At 40.0% G+C, this 19,726-nt stretch overlaps 1 pseudogene; it reads left to right on the forward strand.

The window, feature by feature from the left end:
• Positions 1-486: 486 nt before the first annotated feature.
• LOC148192688 (uncharacterized) overlaps positions 487-19,726 on the forward strand; it is a 37,991-nt pseudogene continuing 18,751 nt past the window's right edge.

Raw genomic sequence — 19,726 nt, forward strand, 5'->3', positions numbered from 1 at the left:
ATGAACGGAAGAAACCAAATCCATCCCAACTCACGCACTACATCTATCATCCTCCCCAGCCACCATTGATTTCAGTTTCTCTGCTCTTGAAATCCATCCCATTCGGTCAACATGACCACCTCCAACACCATCATCCTCAACCTGCATTGCACAAAGCCACAACCAACCAAGAACAATGACCAATTTCCAGCACCCAAACACAAGCTCGTACTCTACCTTCACTGAATCAAAGCCAGAATTTGCCACTGTACCATCCACCGTCGCCATCAACCATTCAACACCGATCTCCACTTCCATTCATTCTCTGTTTCACCACGCTCCCTCTCTCCTTCCTAACTCCCACGCTCACGGCCAATCCCAACAAACCAAACCCAAAACCCACTCGGTGCCTAGTCTCAATCATGTTTTCCCATCACCATACGCACACACCCGTAGCAACTAGAAAACAACATTCACACACATGGCACCCATTACACAATCAAAGAAATGACGGTGGAAAGAGAGGGAGAGATCGGGGTGGTCACCGGCAACGACCTTGACGGCGACGCCCTGGCTCGTGGCTTGCGGCGGCCAACTTTGGTGGAGGCAGCGGCGTCGACGTTGCAGTACGTGGAGGAGCAACTCCTTTTGGTCAGAGAGAAGGAGACATTGGTCTTATTGGAGAGGAACGACGTGAGTGAGTGAATGAGAATGAGAAGGCAGAACCCCTAGGGGAATTCTAGGTTAGAAACTACCCCGGTGGGCCAAGCCCATAAATAAACGCAAGTTAAGCCTTTTTCGAACGTTCGTCATCTACCTCCTCACCGAACGTCCGTCCGGCCACTTCTTGGACGGACTGTTTGGTGACCATCACCCCAACGAACGCTCGTCCCCAACGAGCGCTCGTCATTCAGCCGTTTCCCAGCGTCCGTTTGCCAATTCCCCAACGAACGCTCGTCCCCCAACGAGCGCTCGTCATTAAGCCTCCTTTCCCAGCGTCCGTTCGCCAATTCCCCAACGAACGCTCGTCCACAACGAACGCTCATCCCTTAACGAGCGCTCGTCATTCAGCCCGTTTCCCAGCGTCTGTTCGTCAACTCCCCATCGAACGCTCGTCCCCAACGAACGCTCGTCCCCATCGAGCGCTCAACGAGCGCTCGTCATTCAGACCGTTTCCCAGCGTCCGTTCACCATTCCCCAATGAACGCTCGTCCCCAACCAACGCTCGTCATTAAGCCTCCTTTCCCAGCGTCCGTTCGACATTTCCCGCAACGAACGCTCGTTATTTCACTTCATTCCCAACGTCCGTTCATAATTCTCCCAACGCTCGTTATTTCTCCTCATTCTCAACGTCCGTTCATAACTCCCCCAACGCCCGTTACTCCTCCTCATTCTCAACGAACGTTCGGTAATTCCCCCCAACGAACGCTCGTTATTTCTCCTCATTCTCAACGTCCGTTTATGATCCCCCAACGCTCGTTATTCCTCCTCATTTTTAACGAACGTTCGTTAATCCCCGCAACGAACGCTCGTTATTTCTCCTCATTCTCAACGTCCGTTTATGATCCCCCCAACGCTCGTTATTTTTATTTGTTTGTTTTTCTTATTTTATTTTATTCTATTTCATTTATTTTTGTCTATCTTATTTCATTTGTTTTATTTATTTCTTTTATTTTTATTTTTATTTTTATTTATTATTTTATTTTGTTCTATCTACTTATTCTAGATATTTACTTATCCTAAAATATATATATTTAATAATGCAATATTTACAATTTAAATAAAGGAATTTATGAAAATACGTTTTAAAGGTTTAGGCATATGTGTGATCGCACGGATCGTCCTTGTGCTGAAAATCTTTTCTCTTTCTTAATTAAAATTACAAAAAAATACGTTTTAAAGGTTTAGGCACATGTGTGATCGCACGCATCGTCCTTGTGCTGAAAATCTTTTCTCTTTCTTAATTAAAATTACAAAAAATACGTTTTAAAGGTTTAGGCACATGTGTGATCGCACGCATCGTCCTTGTGCTAAAACCCTTTTCCCTTTCTTAATTAAAATTACAAAAAATATGTTTTAAAGGTTTTGGCCCATGTGTGATCGCACGCATCGTCCTTGTGCTGAAAACCTTTTCTCTTTCTTAATTAAAATTACAAAAATATGTTTTAAAGGTTTAGGCACATGTGTGATCGCGCGCATCGTCCTTGTGCTAAAAACCTTTTCTTTTCCTTAAGTAAAATACAAAAAACTTCAAAAAACCTAAAAGCATCAGCAATTTTAAACAACAAACAATCTTCCCGCCAGAACTACGTGATCCTTGATTCTCCATCGAAAGTGGAGATACATAGGAGCAAGGCTAGCCCTTGTCAGGTTCACTTTCCCAAAAATCCAAATTTATCCGTAATCATTTTCTCAAACAAATCTTTCAATCAATTTCTCAAACAAATCTCTCAAACATTTTCAAAAAGAACTACGTAACCCTGATTTCTCATTTTGAATGAGAATACGTAGGAGTAAGGTCAACCCTTATCGGGCCCAAAAAACTAAAAAAAATATGTTTTGTTTATTTTAGAATTTTATTTTACGGGATAGTTAAACATTTTGAAAATCATCATATTCGTGCATTTAGTTAAAGGTACTGCCTTAGGGCAGGCGTTGTGGGGGTGCTAACACCTTCCCCACGCGTAACCGACTCCCGAACCCAAAATCTGGTTTTCGTGGACCGTGCTTTATCGTTTTATGGTTTTTCCGTAGTTTCCCATAATAAACTATGGTGGAGACTCCAAAATCTCTTTTTCAAAACCCGTTTCTTTTTTTGGATCATCGTCCCGTCGCGATTCCGGTTGCGACAGGTGGAAGTGGACGAAGTGGTGGAAGTGGACGAGGTGGACAAAGAAGAAGAAGATGAAGAAGAAGAAGTGGACGAAGAAGAAGAAAAGTGGAAGAAGTGGACGAAGTTGACGAAGTGGACGATGTAGACGTAGTTGATGAAGTGGACGAAGGGGACGAAGTTGATGAAGTTGACAAAGTGGAAGAAGTGGAAAAAAAAAGAATAAGAAGAAGGTGAAGAAGAGAAAGATGAAGAAGAAGAAGAAGAAGAAGAAGAAGAAGAAGAAGTGGACGAAGTGGACAAAGTGGGTGAAGTGGACGAAGGTGACGAATATGGCGAAGTGGATGAAGTTGACGAGGTCGACGAAGTTGACGAAGTGGACGAAGTTGACGAAGTGGACGAAGTGCACGAAGGGGACCAATTGGACGAAGTTGACAAAGTGGACAAAGTGCACAAAGTGGACGAAGGTGACGAAGTTGACGAAGGTGACGAAGTGGACGAAGTAGAAGAAGTGGACGAAGTAGAAGAAGTGGACGAAGAAGAAGAAGAAGTGGAAGAAGTGGAAGAAGTGGAAGAAGTGGAAGAAGAAGAAGAAGAAGAAGTGGGCGAAGATGAAGAAGAAGTGGAAGAAGCAGAAGAAGTATACGAAGTGGACGAAGTGGAATAAGTGGATGTAGAAGAAGAGGAAGAAGAAGAAGAAGAAGAAAAAGAAGAAGATGATGATGATGATGATGACGAAGAAGAAGAAGAAGAAGCAGAGGTGGAAGCAGTTGAAGAATTGAAAGAAGTGGAAGAAGTGGAAGAAGTGGACGAAGTGGACGAAATGGATGAAGTGGAAAAAGTTGACAAAGTGGACGTAGTTGAAAAAGTGGACGAAGTGGGCGATGTGCACAAAGTGGACGAAGGTGACGAAGTGGACAAAGTGGAAGAAGTAGACAATATGGACAAAGTTGACAAAGTGGTCGAAGTGGTGGAAGTGGATGAGGAGAACAAAGAAGAAGAAGAAGATGAAGAAGAAGAAGTGGACGAAGAAGAAGAAAAGTGGAAGAAGTGGACGAAGGGGACGAAGTGGACGGAGAAGAAGAATAAGAAGAAGATGAAGAAGAAGATGATGATGATGAGGAAGAAGAAGAAAAAAGAAGAAGAAGAAAAAGAAGAAGAAGAAGAAGAAGAAGAAGTGGACGAAGTTGAAGTGGACGAAGTGGAAGTGGACGAAGTGGGCGAAGTGGACGAAGGTGCCGAATATGGCGAAGTGGATGAAGTTGACGAGGTTGACGAAGTTGACAAAGTGGATGAAGTGCACGAAGGGGACGAATTGACGAAGTGGACAAAGTGGACAAAGTGCACGAAGTGGACGAAGGTGACGAAGTTGACGAAGGTGACGAAGTGGACGAATTGGACGAAGTAGAAGAAGTGGACGAAGAAGAAGAAGAAGTGGAAGAAGAGGATGAAGAAGAGGAAAAAGAAGAAGAAGAAGTGGACGAACATGAAGAAGAAGAAGAAGAAGAAGCAGAAGAAGTAGACGAAGTGGAGGAAGTGCACGAAGTGGACGAAGTGGAAGAAGTGAACGAATTGGACGTAGAAGAAGAGGAAGAAGAAGAAGAAGAAGAAGATGATGATGACGAAGAAGAAGAAGAAGAAAAAGAAGAAGAAGAAGCAGAGGTAGAAGATGTTGAAGAAGTGAAAGAAGTGGAAGAAGTAGATGAAGTGGACGAAGTTGGAAAAGTGGACGAAGTGGGCGATGTGCACAAAGTGGATGAAGGTGACGAAGTGGACAAAGTGGAAGAAGTAGACGAAGTGGACAAAGTTGACAAAGTGGTCGAAGTGGACGAAGTGGTGGAAGTGGACGAGGTGGACAAAGAAGAAGAAGAAGATGAAGAAGAAGAAGTGGATGAAGAAGAAGAAAAGTGGCAGAAGTGGACAAAGTTGACGAAGTGGACGAAGTAGACAAAGTTCATGAAGTGAACGAAGTTGATAAAGTTGACAAAGTAGACGAACTGGAAAAGAAAAAGAATAAGAAGAAGATGAAGAAGAGGAAGATGAAGAGGAAGAAGAAGAAGAAGAAGAAGAAGAAGAAGAAGAAGAAGAAGAAGAAGAAGAACAAGAACAAGTCGACAAAGTGGACAAAGTAGGTGAAGTGGACGAAGGTGACAAATATGGCGAAGTGGATGAAGTTGATGAGGTCGACGAAGTTGACGAAGTGGACGAAGTGCACGAAGGGGACGAAGTGGACGAAGGGGACAAAGTGGACAAAGTGCACGAAGTGGACGAAGGTGACGAAGTTGACGAAGGTGACGAAGTGGACGAAGTAGAAGAAGTGGACGAAGTAGAAGAAGTGGACGAAGAAGAAGAAGAACTGGAAGAAGTGGAAGAAGAAGAAGAAGAAGAAGAACAAGAAGAAGAATAAGTGGACGAAGATGGAGAAGAAGTGGAAGAAGCAGAAGAAGTAGACGAAGTGGACGAAGTGGAAGAAGTGGACGAAGTGGATGTAGAAGACGAGGAAGAAGAAGAAGAAGAAGAAGAAGAAGAAGAAGATGATGATGATGATGATGATGATGATGACGAAGAAGAAGAAGAAGAAGAGGAGCAGAGGTGGAAGAAGTTGAAGAAGTGAAAGAAGTGGAAGAAGTGGACGAAATGGACGAAGTGGACAAAGTTGACAAAGTGGACGAAGTTGCAAAAAGTGGACGAAGTGAGCGGTGTGCACAAAGTGGACGAAGGTGACGAACTAGACGAAGTGGAAGAAGTAGACGATGTGGACAAAGTTGACGAAGTGGTCGAAGTAGACAAAGTGTTGGAAGTGAACGAGGTGGACGAAGAAGAAGAAGAAGAAGAAGAGGAAGAAGAGGAAGTGGACGAAGAAGAAGAAAAGTGGAACAAGTGGACGAAGTTGACGAAGTGGACGAAGGGGATGAAGTGGACGAAGGGGATGAAGTGGACGAAGAAGAAGATGAAGAAGAAGATAATGAAGAAGAAGAAGAAGAAGAAAGAAGAAGAAGAAGAAGAAGAAGTGGACGAAGTTGAAGTGGACGAAGTGGAAGTGGACGAAGTGGGCGAAGTGGACGAAGGTGACGAAGATGGCGAAGTGGACAACGTGGATGAAGTTGATCAAGTGAACGAAGTGCACGAACTTGACGAAGTGGACAAAGTGGACGAAGTTGACGAAGGTGATGAAGTGGATGAAATGGATGAAGTTGACGAAGTGGAGGAAGTGGAGGAAGTGGATGAATTGGAAGAAGTAGAAGAAGTGGACGAAGAAGAAGAAAAAGTGGAAGAAATGGAAGAAGTGAAAGAAGTGGAAGAAGTGGACTAAATGGACGAACTGGAAGAAGTGGATGAAGTGGACGAAATGGACGAAGTGGACGAAGTTGACAAAGTGGACTGATGAGTTTTTATTTCTGGAATTATATTTAGTTTATTGCACTTAAATAAACCAGGGAATTGTGTTTAATGGTCTGTTATTTCCCCGTTTTCCGAATTCTGTTTAATTTGGTCGGAAATTCGTAATTGTACTAATTTGGGTTTTCTGAGTTGATTAAGTGCATTTCTGGTTGCAGGGAAGTTGTGGAAACATCATCTGGAACATTGGGATATGGCGTGACACACTCAAAGGCTCAACATTTAGTCATTTAGATTCTAATTAAAGTTGTAATTTCGTTTTCTATAAGCCCTTAACTAGAATTAGGTGTTTTGGACCCTTTTAGGGGCAATTTTGAAAAAAAAATCCATTTGTAGGACATGTGCCTTTTAGGTTAGGGTTTTTATTTTATTGTGTGGACCCCACCCTTATTAAAAAGGATACACGGCCCAGGTCAGCGGCCACACTCTCATACGCTTTTTTTTCTTTTCTCAGGCGGTGGAAACACTTTCTTTTTTTGATGGGGAACAACTGAATGAAGGGGCTGTAACGTGAAATGGGTCCAGCTGCCCCCTTTGGGGGGCTTTTGTTTTGAATGTTTGGAAATTTTCATCAACGGGAGCTCACGGACCCTATCAGGTGTTACGGTTTGGGAGAGAATTTTAGGAGACACATGCGCTGATTAATGATGCCTGGAATGAATGAATTTTTTATTCACGGGCAGCAGTAGGGTCACATCTAGCTTGGGTGCAAGGGAATTTCCTTTAATTGCAAAGAGCAGCATACGGTGATTTCATTTTGTGGTGCACGGGAATTGAGCTTGAAGAAGTGAAGCACGTTGGAGGAGAGTGTCACGGCTTGGCATGGAGAAAGTGGTGTGTTGTCACGGCTGGAAGGAAAAGGTGCATGCGGCTTTCGGTTTTAAATTCTTCTTTTCTTTAGAATAAGATGGAGAATTTCTTTAATAGCATGGTAGTACACGTTGCTTGATTATTGAGGGAGTGACAATGTGACGTCCAGCGTTTGGAGAAAGCATTTTCAATTAAGAGCACACACGCTCATTTGCATTTTTCTTTTAGAAAACCATTTTCTTTGATTTGTCTTTTATTTTGCTTTAGCTCTAAAAAGGTCTATTTACATTGTATTGATGCTTGAATCGGTGGTGATTTTTATTCTACAATTTCCAAGCTTTATTCCAATGTGCATTTAATTTGTTAGCTCAACATTGCCTTTTAATAGCTTCAATTGTGTTTGGATATTTATCTATTGCAGTGTTCAGTTTAATGTTTTCATGCACTTTAATGCCTTTAATTGTATTCGGTTGTGTTTAATTCTCATTTTTAATTTAGTTCATTTCTAATCACAAACATTTTCAAACCCCCCCACTACGTGTTGATCTAAGACTGAACCATATTTGGTCCTTGAGAGACGACCTAGGAGTCACTTCCTAGCACTATACTGCATTCTTTTATGCAATCAACTTTTGTGTGAGGTGCGACCCTCTCATCAAAATGGCGCCGTTGCCGGGGACCAACGGTTCGGTCTTAGGTTTTTGTTGTGTCAGTGTGTGTTGTGTTTTGTCTTATGTTGTGATGTGATGTTTTGTTTTTGTGTGTGCTTGTTGCATGTATAAATGTGTTGTGTTTTATTTGTTTCGTAATTTTTAGCATTTCTCTTTTTCCATGTCTACCTATTCTTGTTATGTGAATAATGCTTATTCTGTGAGTGCCTCTGATTATGATTCTCCTTTTGCATGGTACTCTGATTGTAATTCTACTGATATTCATTATGTTCTAAGCACTGGACTGATACATTTGCTCCCTAAGTTTCATGATTTTGCAGGAGAATGCCCACATAGACATTTGGAGGAGTTCCACATCATGTGCTCTTCAATGAAACCTCCACATGTCCCTCTTGATCATATTTTATTGAGGGCATTTCCGCATTCATTACAAGGAGCAGCTAAGGATTGGAAATACTCTCTTCCTCTAGGATGCATTACAGATTAGGGATATCTTGAGCATCAATTTCTTAGCAAATTCTCCCCTGTGCAGTATGGTTACAACAACAATCCTGGATGGAATGACTCTAGCTTGGGATGGTATAATGCGCCATAACAACATCATTATCCAGAACCACCATTCTAGAGTACTTTTATCTCTCCACATGTCCAACAATACGAGAGTCAGCAGTATAATGCTCCTGCCCAAATAGCTCCTCCACCTTCTACTTCTGAGCCTACATTACAAGAGTTGTTGGAGCAGTTGACCATGCAGAACCTGCAGTTTCAGCAAGAGACCAGAGCGTCCATTCAGAGCTTGAATGACCAGATAGGGCAGATGGCTACTCAATTAAATTAGGAACAGTCTCAAGATTCAGAGTTACCATTTCAGACTGTTCAGATTCCAGATGATGTTAGTGTCGTCCGCATAGGAGATGGGGAGCAGAGTCATGAGCTTACTATTGCGCCACCTACTTTCCCATCGCCCTATGTCCCCACTCTATCACCTGAGGAGACTGCTGAAGGTCTTGAGGACCAGGCAGGTGATAACAGTTCAAAAACTGTTATTTTCATGCTTAAAATTGGTACTAAAAGCAACCTTTAACACTTAGAAACTAGCTTGAAATCATGCTTTTGGTTATATTTTTAGAAATAAGAGAGTTGGACAGGTTTATGCTTGATTTCAGTGTTTTTATGCAGGTTTTAAGGTGAATTTGGTGAAAGAAGTGAAGAAGGATAGAGATGGAATCAGAAAAGACATCAAAAAGTGCAAAAGGAGAAGCCGAAGTTACCGCTTAGCGGCAGTTTATCGCTGAGGGGAAGAAAACAACTCACGAACTTACCGCTGAGCGGCACTTTTATGGGCTTGGGCCTCATTTTTCTGTATTTTTAGAATAGTATATAAGCTTTAGGACGTCCTAGGGTTTGTATCTTTGGCAGAGACGAAGCAAATACTCTCTTTTCCACCCCTTTGAAGGAAGATCTTGGATGCTTAGGCTACCTCTTCACCTTTCTAGGGTTTTGTCTTTCATTCTTCCATTATTATTCATCTAGTTTCACCATGAATATGGTGAACTAAACCTTGTATTGTTGTTGGGGAATCAATGTAGTCTTGTGAAACTCTAATATATGGAATTTGTTTTAACATCTTACTTTTAAGACTTATGCTTTCTTTCATCATTAGTTAGGGTTTTTCCTCTTTGCTTATTGCTTGCTTTGTTTAACTCATTCATTGCCATGATTATTGATTTTGTCGATATGGGAACGTACGGGGAAATCTAGATCTGGGGAAATTCTCCCAATAGCATATTGGTTGCCTTTAAGCTCCTGCACTTCAGAACTAATTACTAGGAGTGCTAGGAATTGTATGAACTCGTAATTAAGGATAGGCATTCTTGCAAGGTGATTTAGAGAGTGGCATTAACAATTGATGGAAAGAATGTTGAATTCCTAAAGTATATGAGAGTGGATAAGTTGAAATTGATAACCCCAACAACATACTCATCCATATAATTCATTAAAGTGTTTGCATTATGTCTTTTCCATTGATCAAATTCGTGCATAGATGTTTATTTACTGTCTTTTGCATATAAAACTCCAATCAATTTGTTCTTAAGTCTTAAATAATCAACAAATCACATAACTAAACTAGGCCGTGAGTCCTTTGGGAGAACGATACTTGGTCTTACCGAGTTTTATTACTTGAAACGATTCGGTCACACTTGCCGATTGTTAAACAAGTTTGTGGCGCCGTTTTTCGGTGTTCATAAATTTGTCATCAGCAGGTATAAGCACTAATTTTGAATCAGGAAGACAATCATCATCTTTCACCACTCTTCCAATCTTTAGGGAAGTGGAGGGAAACATACCTCAATTTGATTATGTTGATGATTATGTTGTTGAGGTGTATGTTCATGATTACATTGTTGATGAGCATGCTTTTCATTTCCAGTCTTTGCATGATGAGAAACAACTTTTGCCATCCTATCTGAATACTTCTTATCCATGCATTGAACATGAATCTGAGCATGTTGTTGATATTGTTTCTAAAATTGAAAGTGATTCATGTTCTGAGAGTATAATTGAGGTTCAGTCTGATAAATTGGGATTGGGTGTTATACCTCTGCTTGTCATTTCTTTGGAGCCACATTGCACTAACCATATTGCAGGAGGTACACAAGAATTTGACCAACATGCACCCACAGTGGAAAACAAAGGTGCTAACACTCACAAAAGCTTCAACAGCAATAAGCACTTGCTGAACTGGCTCATCAACAATAACTTCTCAGATCAAGTTGTGGAAGACATTTCCCTGCTAGATCAAATATGGAGGATGAATCAGTTCTTCCTCAAAACTTCCTGGCTGGATCCAATGGTGGAAGACATCTTCCTAAAAAGTCCAAAATTGGCAATTGCCACCATGATCAGGGGAGTTTTTCTTTCTCTCTTCTTCTCCTTTCCCTACTTTTATTGCACTTGTCCATGATTTGTTCACTGTTCTGATTTTTGATCTTATACTTATGACACATTGAGGACATTGTGTAGTTTAAGTGTGGTCTATTGGGGGAGACTCTGATTTTTCTTTGTTTGTTTTTGTTTTCTATGTTAACTTTTTTCTTTCTAGGTAGTTTTTGTTTTGTCTTGTGTACAATTTTACATGTTACTCTTGATTTTTGGACTTTGTTTAGGTTGTAGATGTGTCTTTCACTTCATTGATACTCTACTTGGTTTGAAATCCTTGCTTTTCTTTGTTGGGAAGATGATTATGATGTTTGAGAGGTTGAATTGATTGTGACAATTACCCTGTGTGAGATTTGAGCCACTTAATGTTCTTTCTTGTGTGTGATATGTCTCTTGATTGCTTGTGCATATGCCTTGGCTTGACTCTTGTTGATAATTCTTGATTGATATGCATGTTTGGAAGTGATAAAGGCAGTTTTGTTCTTGAACCTCTCCGGCCAATTAAGGTTACCTTTTTTTAATCCTTTGATAACCCCCTTGAGCCTATACTTTTCCCCTGATCTTTGTTTTCAAGCTCATTAATCACCCTTAAGTGAAAAACCATGATAACCTTAACCTTAGGGAATTTTGGAGCTTTGGAAGTGTTTTGGGAACAAGTGTGGTCTCCCTAGGAATTCTGATGAATTGGCTAGTTGGTTCCTCTTCTTGTTTTGTTTTTGGAAATATGATTTATATTTTGTCTCTTAGAGTTGTGTGCTAAAGAGAGAAAAGAAAAGAGACAGGATGAAAAAAAAATAGAGAAAAGTGAGAAAATTAAAAAAAATTTTGAGTAATGGAGTCAAGAAGAGGATTGAATTAGAGGTTTTGGGTGTGATTTGATTGTGTTTACTTGTTCCCCACTGCTCCTCTATTTCTTTTGGTTTGTAGCTTCTCATCCATAATTATCCTTCTGATGGACAAATTTGTAAGCACCAAAATATGATGTCACAAACTTGTTTCACAATCGGCAAGTATGACCGAATCGTTCAAGTAATAAAACTTGGTAAGACCAAGTATCGTTCTTCCCAAAGGACTCACGGCCTAGTTTAGTTATGTGGTTTCTTGATTAACTAAGACTTACAAACGAAATATTTGGGTTTAAAATGCAAGACAGAAAATAAACATGTATGCATGAATTTTGATCAATGGCAAAGACAAAAGATAAACACTTTCAATGGAATATATGAATGAATATGTTGTTGGGGGTCAATTTCATCTCATCCACTCTCATACATTTTAGGAATTCAACATTCAAATCATCATTGTTAATGCCACTCTCTAATGTACCATTCTAGATGGCTTCTCCCTAATCAAATAGTTCATACAATTCCTAGCATTCCTAATGATTAGTTCATGAGTGCAGGAGCTTAAAGGCAACCAATATAATATTGTCAGTATAATATTGGGAGAAATTCCCCGGATCTAGATTTCCCCGTACGTGTCCGTATCAACAAAACCAATAATCATGCATTAGAATGAGTTAAACAATGCAAGCATTGAGCAAAGAGGAAAAACCCTAACTAATGATGAAAGAAAGCATATGTCTTAATTCAAAGATGTACTCAACAAATCCATATATGAGAGCTTCAAGAGATTACATTGATTCCCCAACAAACATACAAGGTTTAGTTCACCATATTCATGGTGAACCTAGATGAATAACAATGAAAGTATGAAAGAATAAACCCAATAAAGGTGAAGAGGTAGCCTGAGCATCCAAGATCCTCCTTCAAAGGGGTGAAAGAGAGAGTGTTTGCCTCGTTTCTGCCAAAGATGCCTAACTATAGGACGTGCAAGCCCTTATATACTAATCTAGAGTTACAAAAGATTACAAAAGTCCAAGCCCAAAAAGTGCCGCTCAGCGCCATTTACCGCTCAGCGGTGGTTACGCGTCTTCTTTCTTCCCCTCAGCGGCCATTTGCCCCTTAGCGGTTCCAACGCCACCTCTTGAGTGCCGCTCAGCGGTAGTTTGCCGCTGAGCGGTGCCTTCGACTTCTCCTTTTTGCACTCTTTCTTGTCTTTTCTAATGTCCTCTCTCTCATTCTTCACTTCTTTCACCAAATTCACCTCAAAACCTGCACAAAAACACTCAAATCAAGCATAAACCTGTCCAGCTCTCTTATTTCTGAAAATATAAACAAAATGCATGATTTCAAGCTAGTTTCTAAGTCTAAAGGTTGCTTTTAGTATCACTTTTAAGCATGAAAATAACAGTTTTTCAACTGTTATCACAACCCCAAACTTAGAACTTTGCTTGTCCTCAAGCAAACAAAATGTAACTCCATCTCCAACCAATTCATATGATGGTTCACTCATTCAAAATCCTCTTTTCAAGATAAGTAATAACTTCACTCAAACTTATGACCAAGAGTTAATTCAAGATGTGCACATGCTTTAGTGTTCACAAAGTCATTTAAGTTCCAACAAATGCTATTTTTCATGAATGATCAATCAATTAAGCATGGATGTTCATGTGCTTATGGAATATTTCCTCACTAGGTAAAGTGTTTCACTCAACACACAAGTGTATAAGAGGTAAAGTGTTTCACTCATTCACTCCACTATCACAATGTCACATGAATCAACTTTGCCTTTCATTTAACCACAATCAAATACATTCACAAGCATGCATCATCACAAGGACTTTTCAATGGCTTATAATGTGGCTGGGCTAACAAGAAAATTGGTTTTTCTGGATCACAAAATCCTTGAGTTAAGAGAGTTATAACAACACAATCTTCTTATTCATTTCCAACTTTCTTTTGCCTTTGCTTTTGCATTTGCATTGAGCTTTGCTTCTTTTTCTTTTCTTTTCTTTGCATATTCTTACTTTTTAGCTGTTAGCTCAATGCTTTTTTCCTTTTTCATGTTTCCCCAATAACCCCAAACTTGAACATTTAACAATACCACACAAGATCTTCTACTTAACTCAAGGTAAAGATTTTCAATCAAGGGTGTTCAGTGTATATTTAAGGCTAAGGGTTCAAAGGATAGAACACAACGTGTTCTCTTTTAGAAGGCTAACTTTATGAATTTGGCCAATAAAAAGGGTTTCAAAAACACGGCCTTTGATCATATGATGCAAAACAAGCAATTGATTCAATCATAGAAAACCTGGGCAAAGTCATTCATGCTTTCAAAGTAATAGCATTCAACAATAATAACTCTGGAGCTCAAAACCTCACATATAAGCTCATTCACATTTGACATGCATATCCTGCTTAATTTCACAATCACAATCATGATATTATGCATTTGTTCACAAAGCTTGTGAATCACCTGTATAAGCATTTTAATGTGCACATCATCTCAACATCAATCAATCAATAAGCATCATCAAGCATTACTTATCACACAATCACAGTTAATAGCAAACCATCATAACAAACCAGGTGTTCAATAGAGTACATCAAACCCTAATCTAAAAACAAAAACAAATAAGTTCAGAAAACTTAAACCACAAAAGCATAATCATATGATAGCATTCATCAGTAAATGCTATCTCAGCTCCTCATCAGTCCGAGCTCTCTGTATCTTCCTCTTCCTCTTCATCATCATCTTCATCAAATGCATCCTCCTCCTCTGCTTCATCTTCCTCCATATCTCTGGCTGAAGCTTCAGCTGCTCCAGCTCCTCCATATACTGGTTCTTCTGGCCAAGCTACCACATTATGGAATTCATCCATAGTCCACCTGTGTGCTGGAGGGGTATCATACATCCCCACTATCATCTCAGCCATGGCCACCTGCCCTCTGTGGATGGACTGCAACTGAGCACCTATAAGAGACATATACATGTCCCTCATCTGGAATGGTTCTGCCTCATGAGTATCAGCAGAAGTCCTGCTCTGTGCTGGCCTTCTCTCTCTACGAGCCTGGCGTGGTGGAACTGGCTGGGCTGCCTCCTTACCTCCACAGTACTGTCTGTAATAGGCCTCATCTATAGCTTTTCTTGGCCTCTCAAATGGTGGAACAGAAGTGTCCACCCCAGCTAGCTTGCAAAGGTGAGTGATCAAAGAAGGATGTCCCAGTGGTGCTTTGTTGTTTGAGGTGTTAGCACACACACTAATCTCATCAGCTATCACCTGCCCAATATTAACATTCAAGTTTCTGATAACACAGTAGATGAAGAGTGCCCTGCTGAGAGTAATATCTGACACATGTGAACATGGCTGAATGTTGGCATGAGAAAATGCCATCCAATACTTTGCAAGAGGAGTCAAATCTGTCCTCCTAATGTTAACCACTGAGCCAGATCTATTCCTTTGGAAGTGTCCTCCAGGTATACACAATACTCTCTCCACATCCTCATAATCAGCACCTTCCTCCATGCTAAGAGCAAACTGGCATTGCTCACCAGCCCACACAGTATCCAGAAAGTTATTTATGGAGTCAGGATCATACCTGATAGCATGGCCTCTAACATAGCCCAAATAATTCTCAGCTGGATAATCACCAATCTTCTTTGCATTGGTGTAAAATTCTTTCACCACAGCTATGTTGGCAGGTGATGGATAAGTGGCTAGCTTTCCCCAATCATTCCCTAACACTTGCTCTCCAAATTGAGGAGCAAAGTTAGGTATCATTCCAACCTTTCTCTCCATTAGAAGTCTCCTGTCCTGAACCACCCTAAAGTGCTTCTCATGTTTCCTAGAGAGGAACCTGCCATTATGGGGCTGCTCTGGTTCCTTTTCCTTTCTCTTGGTTGCCATGGTTTTCAATCTCTTTCCTGAAGAGGATGCCATTCCTGCATTCAAACATAAATCCAAAACCACAGAACATGATGTTAATCATTAGTAAACACAAAACAAAACTCCTTTTGAGGCTAAACCACCGCTGAGGGCCAGAATTTCCCCTCAGCGCCACCAGCGCCACATTCCAACACGCAAAAATCAGAAAAAAACCAAATCTGGCAGAGTGCCGCTCAGCGGTAATTTACCCCTCAGCGGTAACTCTGCAGATTTTTGAAAAATCAGTTTTAAAGCTTCCCTAACTCCACCCAAATGCAATTTTCAGTTTTCCAGTTCATAATCATGCAGTTTAATCGGTTCAAACATCAAATATATCATCAAATCATGCATAGAAATCAAAACCCCTAAATATTCATGCTTTGACAATCACATTCAAATTCAAGAACCCTAGAATGAACAAAATGCATTTTACTTACTTGGGTGGAGATACTAGATGCAATGAGAATGCCTTCAAACTAGAATGCTCTCTTCCAACCCCAAACTTTGATGGCACACTAGTGAAAAAGTGAATAGAAGAGAGATTTTCTTAATAGGGAAGAGTGAAAAGATGTGGAAAACCTAGGATAAGGTGTGTGGAAGTGTTTGTGCAGAGAGAAGTCTGGAAATAAACCCTAAAACGCAGCTTGGGGTATAAAAATACCCTAATGGGCTCGGGTCCCGCTAAGGGGAACTTAAGCCCTTCTGCGATAGTACCGCTCAGCGGTAATTGCCGCTCAGCGGCACTTTCGTGAAGTGCTCCCCTCCTTCTTTTCTTGACCTACGTGCCTTCCCTACATGTCTCTCATAGGTTCCCTGCAATTCAATGTTAAAAATGCTTATGCAAATCCTAACTAAAAATAAACAAACAAAAACAATCAATCAACTGGGTTGCCTCCCAGGTAACGCTTGTTTAACGTCACGAGCCTGACCCAAAATCCACCAACACCCATCAGTAGGTGTTTTAAACTTACCAGCACCCATCAGTAGGTGCAAAATCTTCTCACCAACACCCATCAGTAGGTGTTACAAACTTAGTATCCTTCAGTAGATACTTAATCACCTAGCATCCTTCAGTAGATGCTAGATCAAACAAAATAATGTCCAGAACAATGTTCACAAATTATAAATTACAAAACCAAATCAAAAGTTTGTAAATCCACTGGGTTGCCTCCCAGCAAGCGCTTCTTTAACGTCACTAGCTTGACCCTGTTAAAGCTCACGTTCCATCTTCTTTATAGTTGACGTAGTCCTTCCACCAACCTTTCAACTGCTTCCTTTGGACTGTTTTGGACTCTCTAGAATATGGAGACTCTATCTCTATCATCTCCTTCTCTTTAAAGCCTTTAATGACCCACAACTTGTTCTTGAGTCTTACAGGTGTGCCAAGTTGGAGTCTTAATTTTTTCCAGTCTCTAGGAACTTCTTCTCCTTTTCCAATCTCTTCTACCTTGGGTGCCTGAAAATACAAACAATGGTTATCAGAAACCTTAAGATTTTTATTTTTACCTCTAGTTATGGGTGCATCTCGAAATGCAGCTTTATAACTGGCTTCTTCCTCCTTTGCTTGTATCTCATCTTTGAACACATCCACCACCACTCTCTCCTCTCTGTCTTGGAGAACCACTATACCTTCATTCACATCAATGATAGCCCTAGCCGTTTTCATAAACGGCCTTCCAAGTATGATAGGTATCTTCTCGGTCTCCATCTTCATCACCACAAAGTCTGCCAAGAACTGAAGTTTGCCAACACAAACTATAATGTCCTCTACAATTCCACTTGACTCCTTTGAAGATCCATCGGCCATTACTATTCTAACCTTTGCAGGTTTCATTTTAACCTTGCCAATTTGCTCCAGTAAAGAATAAGGCATCAAGTTAACACTTGAACCTAAATCAAGGAGAGCTTTCTTTACCTTTTTCTTCCCTATAGTACAAGGGATAGAAAAGCTGCCTGGATCAGATGCTTTAGGAGGGAATGGCTCTTTTTTAACAGCTATACACTTCTTTGCTTCCTCATCTCTACGTCTTTTCTTTGTAGAGATGTTCTCATTAGATTTTGTGTAAACTGTGATTTTCTGTAGAATCTGCTCCCAAGGTGCTTCATTATCCAACATATTAAATAATTCTGTGAAATCCATTGGTTTCTCCTGATTTGTTAGAAAAGGAAAATTATTTTCACTCTCTATTTCTCTTCTTTCTTCTGTTTCTTCTTCTTCTTCCAACTCAATGATCTCTTCATTTACACTCTTGACCACTTTGCACTCTTCTCTGGGGTTAACCTCAGTATTAGCCCCAAAGTTTCTGTTGGGTCTTTCTTCCAATTGCTTGGTGATCTGACCCATCTGAATCTCCAGATTCTTTATAGCAGCTTCAGTGCTCTTTTGAGAAGATTCAGTTTTCTGGATGAATTGCTGAAGAGTTTCTTCCAACTTTATTGATCTTTCATTAAGCATAGATAATTGTTGCCACAAAGTTGGTTGCTGCTGCTGCTTATTAAACTGATTAGCCTGCCCAGCTTGTCCTTGGCCAATGCTTGGATGTGGTTTCCAACCCTGATTATAATTCCCTTGACGGTATGGAAACTGATTAGCCATGAAGTTAACATCCTCCAAGGCCTCCACTGGAAAAGCACACTGGCCATTTATGTGATCACCTCCACATAGTTCGCACAACTGGGTTTGTACCTGTGCAACAGATTTTAACTCTTTAGGTAGTGAAGCAAGAGTTTTGGTCAGAGTTTCCAGCTGTTGAGTTAGAATCTTATTCTGTGCTAGCAGAGCATCATGGGTTTGTAATTGAAGAACCCCTTTCTGTTGCATAGGGGCGCCTCTTTCATTGTGAAGCTCATTATCACTTGTAGCCATATTTTCAATAATTTCAGTTGCTTCCTCTGGAGTCTTCCATTTGATATTGCCTCCAGCTGAGGCATCTAGCATCATCTTGGTTTGTGAACCAAGCCCTCCAAGGAAAGTTAGGACTACTTCTTGATCTTCAAAGCCATGCGTGGGAGTTTTACGTAGCAAACTTTTATACCTGTCCCATGCATGTCCCAGTGATTCCTCCATGCCCTGCTTGAATGAAGATATCTCTTGCTTTCCTTTAGTCACTTTAGATTGTGGGAAGTATTTGCTTAGAAACTTTGTAACCACTGCTTCCCACTCCGTGAAACTTTCTTCTGGAAAAGAATTCAACCAAAGCTTAGCATTGCCCCCCAATGAGAAAGGAAACAAGCTAAGTTTGATAGCTTCGTCTGGCACCCCATTGATCTTGACCGTGTTGCAGATCTCATTAAATGTTGTAAGGTGCTCATATGGGCTTTCATGTGATAACCCATTAAATTGATTACTCTTTACCAGTTGAATTAATGCTGGTTTGACCTCCATGTTGGCTGCATTGACTCTAGGCCGAGCTATGCTATTGAAGTGCTGAGGTCCAGCAAGATTAGTGTAATCTGCAAGAGTTCTTCTAGCATTATTATTGTTCTCCATACTCCCTGTGCTATGAACAGAACCTTGCGGTGATGATTGTAGGAGAGTTTCAGGAGAAGGGAAAAGTTCTCTAGACGTTCTGATTCTTCTCCTCCTTCTACTCTCGTCTAGCCCTTCAAGTAGTGGTTCTGTTGTTTTCTTACTTCTAGTTCGAATTGCCTTCTGCATGCACAAGAAAACAAAACCCTAGAAAAGATTTGTAGCACAAAAAGATATAGAAGAAAATAAAAATTGAAAAGATATAAGAAGATAAAAGATTTAGAAGATAGAATCAAATATAATAAAACCTAATCTAAAAAAATAAAATCTAATCTAAAAGATAAAATAAAATAAAATCTAACCTAACTTAAAAGATAGAATAAGAATAAAGTAAAATCTAATCTAAAAAGATAAAAATAAAATCTAACCTAAAAGATAAAAATAAAATCTAATAAAATCTAACCTAAAAAAAATAAACTCAAATAAAAACCGAAAAATAAAAAAAAAAAAACAGAAAACAGAAAAACAGAAAACAGAAAAATAAAATAAAAATTCGAAATTAAAATAAAATCTAATCTAAAAAGATAAAAATAAAATCTAATCTAAAAGATAAAAATCAAATCTAAAAAAATAACATCTAATAAAAACAGAAAAAATAAAAACAGAAATTCAAAATTAAAGTCAAAGGTAATCAATAATCACACAAATTAACCAGTTAAACCATGAATCCCCGGCAACGGCGCCAAAAACTTGATGGACAAATTTGTAAGCACCAAAATATGATGTCACAAACTTGTTTCAGAATCGGCAAGTATGACCGAATCGTTCAAGTAATAAAACTTGGTAAGACCAAGTATCGT

This window comes from Vigna umbellata, chromosome 9 (assembly GCF_029865625.1).
Source record: "Vigna umbellata cultivar VRB3 chromosome 9, Vumbellata_1.0, whole genome shotgun sequence".
NCBI classification, from domain to species: Eukaryota; Viridiplantae; Streptophyta; class Magnoliopsida; order Fabales; family Fabaceae; genus Vigna; species Vigna umbellata.